Source organism: Lepidochelys olivacea (genome assembly GCF_965140295.1).
Source record: "Lepidochelys olivacea isolate rLepOli2 genome assembly, chromosome: 8".
Classification (NCBI taxonomy): Eukaryota; Metazoa; Chordata; order Testudines; family Cheloniidae; genus Lepidochelys; species Lepidochelys olivacea.
The window spans coordinates 15,852,555-15,872,446 of NC_140418.1; the positions used below are offsets into that span (position 1 = coordinate 15,852,555).

The window sequence follows — 19,892 nt, forward strand, 5'->3', positions numbered from 1 at the left end:
TAAGAAAGAGTTAAGGGGCACAGCTACCAGTTCCTCTCTTTGGACTGCTGTCCAAGGTAGTCGGTTGGCAGGAGGAAGGCACTTGGAAGCTGTGCTCCTTTGAGCCATTAAGCTATCAGCTCTCGCCCTCTGTCATCCACATAAATCCACCAGGGGGATGGAGGGAGAAGAATGGCTTTCAGGAACAACCACACGACCTTGACTCTCCCCCTGCAGGGATGTCAGAAAGAAATTAACATCACAGTACTTCACATCCTTTACTATAACTGCCATTTTTGCTATGCCTACTACAGCTCCAGATCAGGACTCCTATTCATAAAGTCAAATAGATCCTCATGTGCTGAGTATAGCTCCACTGACCCAGGTAGTACTTGCTGCTGATCCAAATGGAAAAAAGGGGGCAGAATTAAGGTTGTGTGGCAAATGAAGCAGCATACTAACTGTACATTTCCTAGTTTTTGCATATTTGTGACTTATGCAACATGACCACAGTACATTCTTTTCAGGGATATGTGGGGGAACTTTAATTTGGTATTTCTTTGTTCTCTAACAATTGAGTTTAGGGTTCTAATTCCTACAGTCCAAAAGAACCTGGGAAGAAAAAAAACACTAATGTGAAGCACAAACCTTAACTCTAATTAGATTTTTTTAAGTGAACAGATACTTGAAACAACCTGATCTTAGTTTCTTACATGGATTTTAATTCATCAGACCTAAAGCCAATTGGCTTTTATAACCAAAGGATCAAATTCCTCACATCTTTTCAATTCTAGGTCACTAGTGGTTGCTATAATTAAGTACAATGGGAAGACAAACTCTCAAGTCAAATTCTTAGATGTAGCTAGGTGTTGCCCAGAGGCAAGATCAAGCCATGTTATAACATGGTTTCCCAACAAAGTTTTGCTGTTTAAGTCAAGCAATATTAAGTCTCCAAAATCCTGTTCATACATGTCCTTAACTTTTGCTTCAAATGCTGGAGCCAAGACAACATTTAAGTTTAATTATAAGAAGCTTGTTTATGCACCAAATATTAATATGACTAATATGGCTTTGACTTCTTTACACTATATAACTTCAGCTGGAAGCATCACACTTACTGCTATGAATCCTGTGGCACTGGAGTTAGGAAAGGAGTTGACTTTTCATAAACTCCACAGTAAGTTGTTTTGACTTTTGAACCTCCTTATATTTTTGTAACACAAGACCTGAAATAGTATACATCAGCTTTGAGTCTAGTCAAATCATTTCCAGGAATATAACCCCACATTCTTTCAGGTGAGGTGTAAAGGAAAAAACAAGGTTTACTTCAAACAGGTTCACTCTCTTGCCTCTGCTCTTACCAGTTCTCTGGACCTCACTTACAAGGACAGTGCTACATTAAACAGTAAACACAAAATAGCAAATCCCAGAACAGAGCAAGTCTGTCAAACACATCTGAATTTAACTTCCACTTCCCTCTGATTATGGAGATACTGCCTCTCCTCACAATTTCTCATGACATTCCATTATGTGTCTATCTTGAATTTCAATTTGTATTTCACTGTCAAGCATCCTATTGGATATTGTGCTAAAAAAACATGTTCAGTTTTGATAAAAAGTGAACTGAACACTATGTAGCTCACTTCGCTCTTCACAGCATTCATTGTCTCAAGTTTTTTTAAAGGTGGTGAAGCTGTAAGGATAGTTAGTGAACATCTCTCTCTCTTCTCTCAAGAGATATGGTCTCATTCAAACCTGTGCTCCTCTGCAGGAGGAAATGAATCACGTGGACCCAAAAGTAGATACAGCACCCTCAGGACACACCCTCAAATTTGCTTCAATATTGTTTGGCCACTAATACTGCCAGGGCCAAAATATGTTCAGGACCTGAAACAGAATGAATGTCCCTCTAGCATGATATGCTTTCTGCAGTGGTGTTTCACAGGTCTTGGCTGGCTCTGTGTACATCAACTGGCAAACTGCACTTAATTATGATTGATGAGGGACAATATTTGACAGAGTGTCAAAAATGATGCTGGCTATTTCAAAAATAGCTTCATTTCTAGTTCAGACACAGCTTACACATGAAATTGACTATTCATGCTACCTAGTCAGTTTCAAGTTGCTGTTGTCATGACAAGATTAGTGTGTAGGAGCACAATTGCAATCAGAGTGGATTCTACAAAGTACTCATTCCTCTCACTCTAGAGAGGAAAGCAATCTGAAAGAGTTAGGAAAAAGCAATCAAGTTATTTAGGATATCCTGTTGCTCATCTTTTATAAAGCTATTAGAAACAAAGTGTTTAATCGATTAAGGATATGCATGCTATAAAAATAGAATACAGAATATGCTTTAAAGGATGAACAGCTGAGCATAGTCATTTTATACTAAACAGAATACAATTTTTAATCAACTTTGTTATAAAAATGTGAAGTAAACTTCACTATAAAGCTTTTCTGAGTACAAAATTCAATTTTAAGCATTTGCAATATTTCTCAAGGCACTGCATTTCCTATACCTACTATCCCCCATCACCTCTGCTTTCACAGAAGTTTACTACTTCAACAGAAATATTCCTATATGCTCAGCAAGGTACCTGAGTTGCTACAATACATAACACCACAACATGCTTATATGCTTCTGGCCTTTTAGTTTCACTTTTTCCCTCCATCCAGGAGATCGATCATTTAAAGAATTTACCAGACTTACCATAAGGAGGTCATGTTCTCAAGTTTTATGCCCCCAAAATGGACAAACCAAATATTTGCTAAATAAACTACTGAATGACAAACAAGTTTCTTTCCTGGATGTCAGCTGTATAAAAAAATGCTACTTTAAATGGTAAATGCTGTCTAAATGACTGCCAAAGTACATAGTTCTCTTGTTTAAGAAGTGGTATTAAGGACCATCACACCCAAAGGAAGAACAAAGATTTTCACAGACCAGCAAAAGAAGCAGAAGATGCCTGCACCAAAAAAGAAATGCAGGTTTTTCCATTACTAGCAATCTTTAAATAAAGACAAACTCTGCTAAATGCAATTCACTATCTAGAGTGATGAAGTGAAGTTTCAAAGAAATAATCTGTCCAATGTAATTTGCATAACAGTGGCCAAGTTAATGTCAGAATGTTTGACCAGCCCACATATATAACTTTATATCAAGTGGTAACTTTTTTTTTTTGATGCTTCACAAGCAATCCCTCGCTTAACCTATAAATAGCAATCCACTGAAAGACCATAAATATAGTTTAGTCTCTGGTGCCTTATGTAGGTCAGCATGAGGCATTATTTGAACTTCCATGCTAAATTAATATAGTCAGAATGACATAAGGGGCTCTCCACTGTAAACAAAGAAAAGGAAATTAGGTTTATTGGCAGACTCAATCAACCCAGTTTAAAAAAAAAAGTCATATTGCCATTTGCTGGAAAAGGTTCTCAATTATAATGATACACTCGTTATTCTCTACCCAGACTTTTAGAACAGTGCTCATCACCAAATTACCTTAATTGCTTCACACCCTCAATAGTGGAATTGAGAATGCTCAGTCCCTGACTGATGCATGCCTGGGGGTTCTCATTGTGCTGAATTCCAGACTCAACTAGAATTTCTATTTTCCCAGAGCCAGCCATATAAAAAAGTATTTCTTCTCACCCTGAAGTGATCCAAAGGACAATTCTTTACAGTCTGTTGTGAGAAGACAATCAAATGTACACTTTCTTACGGAGATACCAGTCAATCCTTTGATCCAGCCAAAATGGCACTTACCACAAAACATGCCTAGAGGAGCTAGATGAGAACATAAAGGTGGCTGTATGCCACAGTTGCCATTACACTCCCAATTTACACTGGGAGCTGAACCAGATGCAGGAATTGGGGAGCAGCCTCATAGCTGCTCTAATCTATGCCTTGCTGCAAAAATACTCAAGCGTCTGTTCCTTTAGCTAGGGTTGCCAAAGTACAACACCACTGCAGCCCGTCCTCCTTCCTGATACACCCTCTATCTTGACACCAGAGAAGTGAGTGTGGTAGGGCCAATTATCTGAAGATTTCCCGCTCCCCTGTGCGAGTGCAATCTTCAGCTCAATGCTGAGGCTAACTATAATGCTGATCAGCGTTCACTACAACAGAGCATTTAATTTAAAAACTGAAATGCTAACAAATATATTTAAGGCTGTTTTCAGTAATAAGTTGGTAGAAAACTTGAAAACTGGTTCTACTGAGGCACGTCAACTGTTATTTGGGCTGGCTTTTATTTTATTTTTTAGGTTTTACATGCAGAATTGACAGTCAGCAGGCTCTAATTGCTCCTCTTTATGCATGGGAAAACAAACTAACAAAGCATCAACAGTTTACATCTAGGTTTCTTTCTCTGCCATTTGCCCAGCCTCCTTTTGCCAAACTTTGGAACCTAACAAGTGGCTGTGTCAAGTTTGCAGTAGTCAAACCAAACCTGTTTGGTGTTCAACTGCAAGATTGTTGTTTGGTCAAGAAGTTCCCTCCTGGTCACCCCAGCAGCCAAGTGGTATGCAAAGATCTCAATTTGCACAATTTCCTCAACTCAGTTCACAGGCATCATCTGGACAAAACAGCAGTAGCAACTCAGGAGAGAAGAATATTGCTGCCTCTTAGAAGTGCCAGAACTTTTGGAGTGGGTGACACATAACTGACACAGCTATTATCATCATTCTCCAGTTATTTATTATGAATTACAGTGGGGGACTCGTATCTTTTACTCACATAAGGATTAGCCTTGATTCATCAGATTAGGGTTGTCAAAGGCAGCTGGATGTGATGCTGGCCATGTCATTCCCTTGTGTCTGTTGGCTATGAAATTGACATGCCTTAATCGCAACAATACAATGAGCCACTGGCTCGTGTGAACTTTGACTTTGACTTTTGGACTACGTAGACGTGGCTTTACCTATCCACTGAGAATGAAACCATTGCTTCTGTTTCCCTCAATGGCAAGTTGGTTTTCCTGTGTAGCTAAATTACAAAACTCAACCCCTTCCTGAGAATAAAGACCAAGTATGCTGTCTAGACCAGTGCTACTCAAAGTGGTGGTCCACAGACCGGTGCCGGTCCGCGAGCCATCGGCTGCCGGTCTGCGTGCACATTGGAAAAAAAAATTGCTGGTCCCCCACATCAGATAGCTTGAGAAGCACTGGTCTAGACAAAACAACACCCTCTAGTTCTTTTTCTCCTCTCTGTGGTAGGGCCCCTAAGCAATACTGCTCTCCCTTTTTGAAGGCCTTCATCCTCAGACAACAAAACAGGTGTCAGGTCCAACCTTAAACTCTCCCTGCTTCTCCTTCTGCAAATCCACTCCCTTTGCTTTACCAGTCCCTTAGCCAAATCCCTGAGGTGGAAACTATGTCTAGCTGTCTTGCCAAATGACATCCTCTCCTCAGGGTACTTTACTCAGGCACCTTGTTGTCTACTTAGGCCACTTTCCAGGCTCTTTGAGTGGCTTTTTCCAAAGCCCATCCCAGAACTCCTTGGACTGGAGAGACCCAGGGCTCCTACCCCTTTCTAGTTTCACTCTCAGAACAGCAGGTCTAACTCCTTTCCCTGATCTCCCACATGCCAAGAAAAGGGAGCAGCATAGACAGCATCCCTTCCAAATATTTTTTGCCGTCCCGTAACACCCAGGCTGCCCTCTGGTTGACAAGTCAGTGTGCCTTCTGCAAAAACAGCATAGTGCTGCACAGAAGGTCTGTGGATGGAAAGGTATGAGCAATGGCAATGACAGTATCATATAAAGAATTTGAGCATTTTTACCACTATGATTTAACCCTACTCATAACTGATTAGATTATGGCGATAAAAATGTCCAATTTCTTTCACTGTTCCTGAAAACTGAGTTGCAAAGTATAGTGAATTACATCTCCTAACATTCTTAGTGCAGACAAGGTCTTGTTAAATGCATAAAATGTGTAACATCACAAAACCTGTAACAGTGCTCATGCATAGCAGAGTTTAAATATTCAGAGAGCAATCGCACAAGTTCTCCTTGGGCTCTTCACACAACAGAGCCAATAAATCTAATATGTTATGCTATTTCCAATAAGCTGAATTTCTTTAATATTTGAGACTTGACTGGGGTTAAGTAACCTTTTTAAGTCTAGAATTTGCCTGCCAGATTATACTTTAATATAGAAAAGTACAGCTGTAGTTTTACAGGAACATTAAGAGGTTAAGTGACTTACCCAGTGGAAGAACAGACAATATGATCCTTGGATTCTGATTCCTAGTACCCCTTGCTCTAACCACAACAAAATTCAACAAAGCCTCGACCTTTTATTTGTTGTCAGTTTTATAAGAAAGACTGGAGACTTGAGATTTTTTTTGATAAATGAAGTCAAAGTCAGTTACTCAAACTTTCCCTTTTAAATTTAAGAATGCGGGAGGGGAGGGAGTGGCAGCTGGGAAACGCCTGGTAAGGAGGAGAATGGGACCATGGCAAATTCTAGGTTGAAATGGGGAAGAGGAGAATTGTTGAAGCAGGAGACGTAGCTAGGCTAGTAGGTGGGTGGGGACGCAGAATTAGAAGCAGAAGCAGAGAGGATCTGGTAGATGGAAGAACCGTGAGTGGCTGCAAGCCAGCCAGTAGGCTACACACTGGATGCATATAGCTGAACAAGCAACAGGAGCTGCAGCTATCTGTCAGCCCGGAGTGGGAGGATGAGGTTGCAGAGCAGGCTGTAGCATAGCAGGAGAGCTGTAGTCCTCATACATGAAGGCGTTCCCAACGTGCCATTAGAAAGAATTAAAGGTTAAAACTTTCTAGCATAATCATTAATGCTAAACATCACTTGGTCACAAGTTTTGACAGCAGATTGCTACGAAACAGCAATAGAACTGCAGCAGCCATAGAGACACTAACACCATTCAGTATCAAATATTTAAAACAATGACAGGTACTTACCTCACAACATTTGTTAGAAATGTTAGTAAATATTCATTTAGCTATATAAATCCTTTTCAGTAAGCAGGTGTGACAGGTTCCGTAACAGATAGAGAACTTGTGCTGCATTAGCCAGCACTCCCCTCCACCCCCTTCTTGGTTTCCTGCCCTTTTACCTCCATTTGAGAGGTCAGGCATTCCCTTATCTCCCACACACTCCCTCTTCCAAGCCTTTATATTAAAAAGTTTTCTGACTGAATTCTAATTTATCCCTTCTGATGTCGTATCTTCCCTCACCATTTACAATCCAATGCTGATAGCTCAGATTGTTGAATATAATCCATCTCTTAGTGTAAGCTGTTATCGTGATCTTTTACACAACACTCCTGGATAAGACTGTAAAATGAAAACCATATTCTTCATAATTCAATCATTATGTCTAAGCAGCAATAAACATGGAGGTTGTATCTCATGCTGCTCTAAAAGCTATTATATATTCCTTGCATCTGAGAGTCTGTCTTCCCACCTAGAATAGCAACGGAGCTATCCATAAAATATACAGCTTTTGCAATGTATATCAATCATCTCTCCAGATCACTAATATGATTCAGCTATGAAGATCAGCAACCCATTCTCTGGCTTCCAACTTCTCGGTCAGTAGTCCACTAACTTCACGCAAAAACTCTACATCAACAGTATCCCACCCTAACTCTTTCGTTGAGCACAAACAACTACCCTGATATGCACATTTTCCTTCCCTGACTTTTGCCCAAAAAATGCTTCATACTGCAGTCTGCTATTGACTCTAATTGGTTTGTGTCACAATTAGAAACTGCTGTCCTGGGACATTCTATCGCAATAACATAGTCTAATAATTTACAGATTATACTGGCTCCTCATTAAACAGATGATTTTAAAATGTCTGATTACCCGTTATATAGCACTCAAATTTTACCTTTAATGGTCCTGTTGTGAATTTTTACCAAACAATATAATCTAAAGTTTGCCTGACTTATTTTTGTGGACAGAGCCTTTTGTGTTATAGTATTTTGTAAAGATCTTCATTGAAGTCATGTAATTTCCCCTAAAGTCTGGCTGAAAGATGAACTTACATTTGACAAACTACTGAAGCCACTGAACACAGCTGCTTTTGACTATTTGCTCTTAACTTGTTTTAGCTCTGGCAAAATAAACTTGACAGTTTTAAGAACTTCAGGATCTATAAACTCACAAGAACACGAACGTAACCCATCTTGAAATGCTTAATTTGTTATTAATTTATTAATAGGGTAGAGTTGTGTAATGCTTGTTTCATTAAATTTTGTTAATCTTAAATGACTTTTTAATGTGTCCTACAGAAAACATACACTAAAAACAAAGACAAGAAGAACTTTTTCTGGAATCAATCAAGTTAAAAAACACAAGCTAAACTTGAAGTTGACATCTGAGTAAAGTTCAGTTGAATTTTTAATTATTTAAAGTAACATTGACACTGGGTAAATATACCAGATTGCGCTCACATATAAAGATTCACCAATCATCAGTTTACTGTAAGACAGAACCTGCCAAAGCTTCAAAAATAAGATTTTGATTAAAACTGCTTTAAAATATTATAGAAAATACATGCCAAGAAATCCTTCTCATCCTGTGAAATTTCAGGATACTGCAATAAGCAAAATGGGGGCGGCACTCTGCTATTTACTGGAAGCTCCTCAAGTACTCAGCCTAAGTTATATTGATATACATGGACAGGAACCCAAAGAAAAACACTGTACTCAACCTCCAGTGGCACCTAATACTGTTTGAACTTTTAGAAAGGCAATGTTCTAAGCTTCAAGCTACCCTAGGAAAAAGACTCCAGGCTGACACTATGTGGGAAAGATCCACACTGTTGAAACACACCCACACCCCTTTGGCCCTGACCGGACACACACTAACTATTTTAGTGATGGGCCACTCCTAAGCAGAGTGCCAATCATACCATTCTGCTCCTGACTCACTGTATGCTTAGATACTGCAGCAGATAGAATTATTTACTCCTGGGGAAATTCTTCACCACTACACAATGCAAAATTTGTGCAGAATTAATGTTCTGTGCATAAATTTCTTTTTTCCCCCTGCAGAATTCGTGCTGCAGAGCTACTGGCCGCCATAGGGGCTCCTGGACCCTACAGAGCCCAGCTCACAGGACACTGTTGGATGAGGAGGAGCTGCAGAGTTCTGGGCAGCTGTAGTTCCCAGCACTTCCTGAAGGAAGGAGGTGACTTGCACAAAATGCAGAGCTGAGGAAGGGAGGAGTTGATCAGAGGGGCTGGCGGACGCCCTGGAGTACCCTCGGTTCCCTGGCATGAAGGAGGTGCTGGGAGGGAAAGGGAGGAGTGGGGATGGGGCGCGCTCGAGGGAGGGAAGAGGCGGGGAAGAGGCCTTGGAGGAAGGGATGGAGTGGGGACAGGGCCTAAAGCTGAGCAGGGGGCTTGGGAATCCATGAAAAATTTTAAATCAAAATGGGGGCTTCGGGTTGCTAAAGTTTGAGAACTGCTGCTCTAGATCCCTGGGCTCGGGGGCAGGAATAGTTGCGAGTGTCTGGGCTGGGGGTGCACCCCATAGCTGGGCTCTGTTGGGGGGGGTTGCAGGTGTCTGGGCCAGGGAGGGGACCAGCTGGGCTCTGGAAGGGGAGGGTGCAGATGTCTGGGCCAGGAAGGGGCAGAGAAACAGGAACTGGGTTGCACTAGGGCTTACTTCAACTCTCTACTCCTGGGGGAATCTTTTTTTGTTGTCTGTATAGTTACAGACATAATTTGAAATAAATTACCAAATAATTGAAACTGGCATGATTATACAGTGTTATTTTTACAAATAAAATATGCAGTATTTTGAAATATTGTGCACAGAATTTTTCCTTTTTTTGGTGTGGAATTCCCCCAGGAGTAAGAATTACAATTCTGAAACTCATGTAGTATGCAGGTATGAGGAGATGAAATACAAGTGAATGGCAAGTTCTTGTTTTTGGTTAAATTAGATTTTTGGTAAGGTTTGTGGAGTTTTATTGAAATATTGGTTTTGTACTGCATAAATATTCAACAGCTGACCATTCCATAACTATAAAGTTTGTGTTTAATAGCATAGTGAAAATGGTGTTTGGAAAGTCAGGTAAGTGGTAGATTTTCTCAGTGGATAACATCCCACTAGAGAGCTGGCTAAAGTGAGGTGAAATAATGTTCATGTTACCTTTACCTTCTAGAGGTGAATATTTAGACTAGAATTTTCAGAGGAGCCTAATAGAGTTAGGCACCAAACTCCTATCAGCTTTTATTAAGTCCTAAGTCAATTATTATTTGTATTACCATAGCACCTAAGATCCCAATTCATGGGCCAGGAAGACTGCATTCTGCTAGGTATCATGTAAACAGACCAAAAAGATGGTCCAGGCCCCAAGGTGTTTACAACAGCCTAAATCAGGGGTCAGCAACTTTTGAGAAGTGGTGTGCCAAGTCTTCATTAATTTAATGTTTCGTGTGCCAGTAATAAATTTTACATTTACAGGGGCCCCCTGACGGAACCCCGGACCGGCAGCGGGCTGAGTGGCTCAGCATACCGCCTGCGCTGCTGGTCTGGGGTCCCAGCCGCTGGCCCCGCTCATCCTGCTGCCAGCCTGGATAGACGGAACCCAGGGCCAGCAGCGGGCTGAGTGGGGCCGGGACCCCGGCTGGCAGAACCTCAGACTGACAGCCTGGGCAGTAGACAGAACCCCATATGGGCAGTGCACTGAGCCTCTGCCAGCCCCGCTCAGCCCGCTGCCAGCCCGGCGTTCTATCCATCCAGGCCAGTAGCGGGATGAGCAGGGCCAGCGGCCGGGACCCTGGCTGGCAGCAAAGTGCCACTAAAAATCAGCTTGTGTGCCGCAGGTTGCCGACCCCTGGTCTAAGGAATAGTTCATGGCACCACCCAGCTTCCATACATTATCCTACAGTAATTTTATCTTGTGTATTGTGGCATCACTCGGAGGCTCCTGATCAGGACTGGAGTCCCATTAATAGCTACTGTACACACAAAGCTATGATAGCCTAGAACTATAGGTACTGTGTTCCAAAATCCATTCCAGGCACACATTCTCCTCCTATCCCACACACCCCTACACACAAAACAAACACTTATTCCACTGCACTCATCTCATCTGCAGGCACGTACGGCATTAAGAGCATGATTTGCCCCTAAACACACAAAATAAAGTTGTTTGGGCAAATAGGTAAGTGAGAAAAACCCTGTAAAAATGGCTATTGATAAATGCTGATTGAGTAAAAGACCTTGTGTCATTAAGCCAAAAGAGAACACAATTTTTTTTTTAAATTAAGAAAAATATTGCAAGAAAGGGAAAAAAGAAAAATCCTTTCTGAGCAGCTTGCTAATGAAAAGCTGATTTACACTTAGGACTAAGTGATTATTAAAACTCTCCACTGGTAAAATGTATTTCCAGTAGAGTACTGAGTAGGGGTGTGTATAAGTGAAGCGTTACTGGTATTTTTTCCTAATTAAATATACCTGGTATTGATATTATAGGCTAAGAATTCACTGATCTAGGAACTGCCTTTTTATCCTTTTTCTTTACTCACTATCTACACTTATTTTCTGCCCTGTTAAATCAATATTTTTAATAAGTGTTTACAAAGTTATTCCAGCAATGTGGCTGAGGCGCAACTTAACATTTGGAACCCTAGAAAGAAGAGTCATAAGGAAGTGAATCAAAGGGGTTCTACAAATGATATAATAAGCTATCAATTTTCTGTTTAGTTGTGCCAATCAGATTTGATAGGGCAAAGACAAGAGCAGACATTTCCTTTCTGTAGTTTCTAATTAAAGTGTATGTTACAAAACAGTCTTATGCTTTGAAACCTTTATATGTTTACTAGCTTTGTTGTTAAATGCTTTAATCTTGTTCTCACAGATATCTAAAATAAATAAGAGAAACTTGATCTAAATACAAATTCCACACTTGTCTGATACACCTATAAAGACCAAGTCAATTTTTTTGGCCCAAGAGGTTTGGGCAAAGTAGTATACACAGCCTTCATTTTAAGAGTATTAAAATAGCTAGGAACTGATAAGTGCAATTACTGAAGTACTTAGCCTGTGCAACCATGGTGAGCACTGAACTAAGACACCAAGTGGAAAGAGAGGGCCAACAGCGATGTAGCAGCTTGTACCTACGTTGGGAACCTTTACGTCTCGGTTTAATTTTTTGAATATACAAGTTGATACTAAGGCCTGGTCTACACAAGTAAGTTTTACATACATGGCCATATCTTGTTAGGATGATTTGCCCCCTCCTCCACTCCAAACCAGCAAAGCTCTGCAGCAAAAGCCCTAGTATAGTCACAGTTATACCAGCAAAAATGTCCTTTTGCCACTATAGCTTATTCTATGCCACTTGAGGAATTGGTTTACACCCGTGGAGCTGCGCCTCCAGGGGGGGTTAATCAGGACAGCTCTACAGGTACATCCATACTATGGATACAATTTTGTCATGGTAAAATTAGTCAAAATGCACGGAGCAGTCATGGTAAAAATGTACACAAAACAGGGTTTGGTCAGGGCGCGACTGAAGCCCAAGCCCTGCTGCGGGGGGCTGAAGCCCGAGCCAAAGAAGTCACAGAATCTATGACCTCAGTGACCAGATCATTTCCTTAATTCATACCAACAAACCTATGTTACAAAGACTGAGGGCAGGATAAACATACTAGCTTTCCACTACATGCTAAATTGCAAGGCCCTTTAAACTGACAAGAAGAAAACAATTCACAGGCAACTGTTTTTTTAATTTGCCAACCAATCAGAGCCACTAGCATTACATTAAATGCTATTTGTTTCGTTAAGGCTGGAGCATGCTAGTATCTGCTGTAATTATGTAAAACAATTTCCATGAAATCCCTCTCCCCCACATTTTTACAAGCTCAGTTTCCTCAGAAAATACATGACAGCCTTTTGGGCTGAACTTTCCATGTTTGGATTCTTGTATTTCCTGACAATTTTTATTTTAATTATGCAACCCTTAACATGGTTGATAAAACACACTCGATGTAATGGTAAACAAATTTTACACAAGTACGTCCTGATATACAGCAGCCTATATTATTTCCAGGTTTTCTGTTGGAGGACGACCACTCAAGACATTATTTATACTGGCTTCTATTAGGGGAGTTGTTTTAGGGTTTTATTTATATATAGGCATTTCACTGTATCTACTACCATTGTATCTAAGTGCTGTACTTGGTGGTAAAAACAATGAGATCTGTCTAGAACAGCGGTTCTCAAACTGTGGGTTGGGACCTCAAAGTGGGTCAGGACCCTGTTTTAATGGGTTGCCAGGGCTGGCATTATACTTGCTACAGTCTGGGGCCAAAGCCCAAGGGTTACAGCCCAGGTTACAGGCCCCCCACCTGAGGCTGAAGCCCTTGAGCTTCGGCTTTGGATCCCCCGCCAGGGCAGTGGGGCTCAGGTGGGCGAGCTCAGGCTTCAGTCCCTGCTCCTGGGGTTGTGTAGTAATTTTTGTTATCAGAAGGGGGTCGGGGTGAAATGAAGTTTGAGAACCCCTGGACTAGAAGGGTAAGGCAATTCATCATCCTACCCAGATTTAACCGTTGGCTTGTACTTTTGAATCACATGGCCCTTAACATCTACCAGTTCTTCCACCATATTCCTTCCCTAGTCATATTTTAATTTATCATAATCCTGATCTCTGAAGTACTCTCTCCACCTAAGCAGGAAAACCAAGAGGATTTAAGGAAGAGAGGAAGACAAAGGGAGAAAGAAGAGACAAGAGTTTAACAACTTGTGCAGCAAGTTTCAGAATACTGATCTTTGGATAAACTACCAAAATTCTGTTTGTGTAAAAAATTTCCATCGCCGTACAATTTCACATTGGGTGTAGGTGTGTGAATGACTCCCCCCATTTTCCCCTAATGAAAGCTTTCCAGATCAATAAAAGACCTTGTTACTTGTATTGAAGTTATTCAATGATATGATACATTCCTCCTTTAAAAAATACATATACTTGCCTAATAATTCCAAACTAACAAGACTTGAGACAAGTACTATACTTCATATTCTAGTCCCTAAAACAGAGACTTTTACAGAAGGTATGACAAACATGAAAATTTAGATGTCACTTCTGTCAAACCTTGAAAACTCAAAATCAAGAAGAGTTAAGGAAAACACTTTTTTTTCCTCTAAAGAGTAGTAGCTTTTAAGTATATTCAATCCATTTCAAAAGTGTTACACAATTATTTGTCCTACCTTAAATAGATACCATACAGAATTAAGTGCACACATGACTAGTGATAAGATCTAGATGTTATAATGCCTAGAACTAAGGTATATTACTTAAAAATAGAGATTAAGGAAGATATCCCAAATTCACCACCACTTATTTTCACTGGCTTTAAAAAAGCAGCCAAATATTATGCCATAATACTGAGAGAGAAAAAATACCCATTTTTTACAAAAGGCCATTCTGAAAAACAAACATTGCTTATGAAGACAAAATAAAATAAAGAAACCTTTGCCAAAAAGGTTAGTGGTTACAATTACAATATATAGCAATTAAAGCATACCATGAAACAGTGCCCTAGCAGCGAGTGTGCCCCATGAAACATGCTCAAAGACAAGCTCTGAAGGAGGTGAGGAAGCATATAGTACAAGGGACATAGCAGTAATATTATGAAAATAAGGAATAATTCAGGCTGAATACTTCAGCACTTTGCGGGGGGAAGGGGAGAGAAGCTTCCTGACAGGGAGAATCATTAGTCTGTGGAATTGTGTAGCCTATTTAAGAGGAACTGGACAGGACTTTGGTAACTGCATAATAGGAACAATCCTGCGTAGGCAGAGAATGGACCAGACAATTTCTTTCCATCTCTAGCTCCATGATTTTGTGATCCAAAACTTCTTTTTAATATAGTTATCAATTAAATCAGTGTATTTTATACACTTCTATCAGTGAAGAATTTAATTTAGGGCATTGTAAGACAATAAAATTGTTAATTTGTCTTCACAAATATACTTACAATATCAAATGCTTCTGCTTTTCAACTCAGGAACATTTTATTCTTTATAGCCATGACGGCATCCAAATTGGTATCCTTCTGATATAAGCTACAAAAGTGGCATTTTCATCTAACGAAACAAAAGACTAGTATACTAAAGATATTTTTGTGTTTATGTTGAGGATAGTTGCAAGCACATATTCCTGCACCAGATAGGACTATACTTCTGAAACAAATCCACATGAACAACAAATAACAGTCTGAAATTAGGTGGCTGAGAGCTGTTACTGTAGGAAGGACAAGAATTCTGACAATAACAAATCTGAAGACTTTTCCCATATCCTTCAACCAGTTTTTCTCCATCTGGCACATTCGACTAGTCCTGATGGGAGCTGGCAAAACAGCAGGGCCAGGAAAGCGACATGACTTAAGATCCACCCTTCTCTCCCTGATGCAAACCACCTTCTGCTGTCACAGGTGGCTTCTTGAAAGGCACCCACATTCCCTCCATGTTTTGTCTCAATACAGGCAGCAGCAGGAACAGCTCATATATATCTGCTGGCCAGCTCAGGCAGCTACCTAATGGTCACCCTCAATTTCATGTCTGCTCACAACACTCAAGTTCAATCATGGGTGTCACCAGTTGATACTTCTGCACCCACCATGAGCAGCATGGAGCCTTCTGTTGAGCTGAAACAATGGGGAGGAGAAGAGTAGCAAACCAAAGTTAATGTAAGAAACAAAACAGAAAAAAAGATGACAAGCAAGAAAAGGGCAGAAAGGGATGTTGGGGGAAGATTGTGGCAACTGTTCTGGAGCCATGGCACAAGACAATGTGGTGACAGGGGAGCTGCCATCCAAACTAACACAGAAGTGTTGGGAATCATTGCTTCAGTCCCTAAGCTGCAGGCCACATGTCACTGATCACCTCTGATATAGTCAAGAAACAGCAACTACAGCTCTAGAAGAAAGCCAGAGCACCCTGGCAAGCAGCCACTAGTCAGAGAAAAAAAAAAGGAACTAAGTAATACAACACGTGCTAATGTTTAACCATTCAAGAAGTTTAGAGACTTCCATTGCAACATTGTTATTTACAAACATCTGAATAAAACAAATATTATGACTTAAGTAGCTCCAAAATGTAGCAAGATTTTCCTCATCATTCAGCTATTTCATCAACTATGATTTATGACTGTTCTGGTTCCGTGGATTTTTTTTTTAAATAAAATTTCTGTTCCATATTTGTCAGACAGTTTACAAAATGCTGTTTAAGTCATTTACCACAGTCTGAGGATATACATTTAGAAGCAGAAATATCTGGATCTTGAAAGGAACTGTGCCAAGACACGCTGATTTACAGACAAATATAAAATACTAATAGTGTACCTTTAAAAAAAAAATTGTCTGAAGTTCTATTAACTATTGATCCAAGATCACTGTAACCGGAAAAGAATTCACGGAAAATACAGTACTCAAAAAATTGCACTTTATTTTGTACATCTAACAGCACTCTGTAGTCAGTTACACTGTTTCCCCTTTACAATCAGATTCCCTGTTGCAACCTTTTATGATATAGAACAAAGTGACTAAACTAAACTGGCAAAAGGATTGAGGGACACTAACAGCATCTGAAATGCTACTTTTAATTCTAGATTGGACATTGTCTATCCTTTTAAGACTGGTCGTAACTATTCAAAATAAGCAGTAACAATGAATTTGCACTTCTATGTTAAATGTTACAGGCATGTTGCACAGTGACCAGAAAAGAAATCCTAATATTAAAAAGTGTTGATATATTTAAAGCCTAATAGGGTAATAAAATGCAGCAATAGCAAGAATGAAAGTCAAATGAAGCAGTATTATTATACAAGTCATTCCACAGATCCCAGTTAAAATAATATGCTGAAAGTTGGCCACCCACAAAAATAATAGTATACTGTTAGACACCAGCAGGGTGCAATATATGGCACCCATGGCAGCATCATGACTTCAAAAAAAAAAAAATGTTTCTCATTGGAGAAAAGTCTATAAGGTGACAAATCAGGCAGTTAACTCCATCAATTCACTTGACTACGCCCTATTTCACAATAACTCCTTTGGGCTGGCACTCCATTACTGTTCAGAAACATTAGAGGGAGAAAACTGGAGAACTCATCCATAGTGGGGAGGAGTTCAACTACTAGAGGAGAAAATATAAATTAAAAAACAGAACTGGAAATTTGGACAATCCTATTTCACTTCAAATACTAACATGCTATATAAGGGCCTGATCGGCTCCTACTGAGGTAAACAGGAGGTTTAACTGACATGATGGAAGCAAGACAATGCACATCATCATGTGAATGTTTCCGTCAGATATTTTCATAATAAACCAAGAGACTGAAAGATACAGTAGTTAACAAAGGAGGTGAGCCTAGGAAATTTAAAGGTCCCACACTTCTTGCGTCTAGCACCTAACTAACCAATAGATCTTATGAACACACAGTGTATTCAGTTATTTTGGACTGGCTACAAAGCACTGCTACTTTATTACCCTTAAATTTAGTATATTGGCTCAAAACTGTATGTTAAATTAGTCATCTTTTCGTTCCTATAAATGAATGAATATAAGAACTGAAAATGTAACCATTTGTGTTATAGTTATTAAAACATTTTGTTAACAGAAAAGGAAGAATATTGCCCTGACTTAAAGGCTTGTTTAAGTTGTTGTACCCTGTTTAGCCAAAGGGCAATTCAATTATCACCAAGTGGCTTTGAACAACAAACATCACCTACTGGTTCAGAAGGAAGATTTGATTGTGGCTCAGCTAATAAGCCAGAAACTCTGACTTCCTCCTACCCCACCCATTACCACACACACAAAAACTGCTTAAAATGAACGAAACCACAGACTAGGCCTCCCCACCACTCCTCTGCCTGATCCATCCCTAGAACTGCTCAGTGCCTAAAACACACAGCAAAGTGCAAGGAACAAAGCACTGACGTCAATTACTGGAGGATTAAATCTAACAGCTAGGAGAGGAAGAGGAGGCGGCCTCATTAGCAAAACCACCACCAAGAAAAACCTAACAACCTATAACCACATTTACCAAGAACCATGTAAGTTTTATTTTCTCGAAAAGAGGGAATGCCAGCACATCTCAGTAGAGATTATGTGTATGGATACACATCCATCCACCCACCCACCCGTGAGTGTTGGGGGGGGGAGAGGGGGGGTTGCTCATCTCCATGTATTAATCTAGGGATAGAGGCTGATGCCTCTTTTAGCAGGTCACATCTGACATGAAAGAAGCCATCCAGAGCTGCAGGGGACGGAGAGTGGGGAAGGCAAGGAGTGGGTGGAAGTTTACAAAGAGACCAAGAGGAGGCGCCGAGGCACGGTCCAGGAGGGAGAGGTTACTAATACTGAAGGGGCAGCAGAAAGAGTTTCAAGCCCGGGGGGGGGAGAGAAGGTAGTTGGAAAAGGCGGGGGCGGGGAAAAGGATAAAGAATAAGCGAGAACAGATACAGGGAACTGGATCTTTCCCGCCCCCGAGACGCCATGGCCCCTCAGGGAATTCCGGGGCACTCTTACCCAGCCCATGCTCGGGGCCGGAGGGGAGGCAAATGTCCCCCCTCCCTCCGCCAAAGCCCGGGTACCTCCCGAGGAAGAGGACACAGCCCACCGCCAGAGAACGGGCCTTGTCCAGACAAACACCCGGGAGCCCCCACCTCCAGCCCCAGGGAGCGAGACCGAGCCGGAGCGGCCCCGCACCGCCCCCCTCCCCTTACCTCCGTTCGCTGCTCCGCTAGGCCCGGACCATTTCCCGGCTGCCGCCACCGGCCCGTCGGGCGGGAGACGAGGAGGCCCAAAGGGGACTGAGGAGCCGCCACTGAGTCAGCGACAGCCAGGGGAGTCAGGCCCCGGGGGACGGGAGCGGGGAGGGCAGGGCCCGGAGCCGGGCACAAAGACCAGGCCCAAGGAGCGGGCTCGGGCCCCGGGGGGAGGGAAGGCAGGACCCAGAGGGGCGGGGGAGCTCCGGGAGCGGGTCACAGGCGGGGGGGGGCGCGGGCGGCGGCGGCTCCCCGGGGGTCCCGCCGCTCCATTGCGGGCTGGGCTGGGCGTGCGGCTGGGTCCCGGTGCGGCCCGGCAGGGTCGGGTCCCGCTGGCTGGCTCCTCAGAACAGTGACTCCGGCCCAGCTCCTCCCGCAGCCGGGCATTCGGATTACCCAGCAGACATCGCGCTCGCACAGCCCCCGCCGCCGGCCACGTGACCCCCAGGCACGGCCTGGGGAACCCGGCACGTGACCCGGGCGAAGGCAACAGAGACAAGCCCCGCCTCCTCAGGGGAAGGCGCCGGATCCCGCCACCTGATAGGGGCAGAGCGAAGGGGCGGAGCTTAGGCTCCCCCTGCCGGAGAAGAGGGGCCTACTTGATGTGCTGCAGCCCTCAGGTGCAGTTACCAAGATTCAGCACCTAAACATTTGAGGCTGTCCAGGTAGGGTGACCAGATGTCCCGATTTTATTGGGACAGTCCCACTTTTTGGAGCTTTTTCTTACATAAGCGCCTGTTGGCTCCCACCCCCGTCCCGATTTTTCACACTTGCTATCTGGTCACCTTATGTCCAGGCTTGGCTGCTGCCCATCCAGAACACTTAGTGCCCCTCTCCATCAGATGCCAGGCGATGCAAAATGGCAGAATGCACTGCCCCGCACCCTGAACTCTACTCCTGGCACTGGTAGGAGCCACCACTGATTGCTTCTATGTTTCAGCCAGGGCCGCCCTACTGTAAGCACTAAATAAACCAGTCATTTTATGGGGTGTATCCCCCACAATTGCATCCTCTCCATCAACTATATGTTCTGTACTGACTAATGCAGGGATTAGAAAGCAGGTGATGTTCCAGAGGGGAATTGTTAGGGTTGGTAACGGCTGGCTGTGGTTTGTGCAGAGTGGATGAAGTGATCAAGGACAGGACAGATACT

The 19,892-nt window shown here is 42.1% G+C and overlaps 1 protein-coding gene across 5 annotated transcripts in view; it reads right to left on the reverse strand.

Moving 5' to 3' along the window:
* AFF4 (ALF transcription elongation factor 4) overlaps window positions 1–18,832 on the reverse strand; it is a gene marked incomplete at its 3' end in the record, with an annotated part of 73,134 nt that extends 54,302 nt beyond the window's left edge. For 3 of the 5 annotated variants that reach the window (XM_084637528.1, XM_084637526.1, XM_084637530.1), the window contains exon 1: window positions 18,698–18,832. The remainder of the gene's footprint in view (window positions 1–18,697) is intronic. The other 2 variants (XM_084637527.1, XM_084637529.1) reach the window with 2 other exon arrangements.
* Between the last annotated feature and the right edge of the window lie 1,060 nt (window positions 18,833–19,892).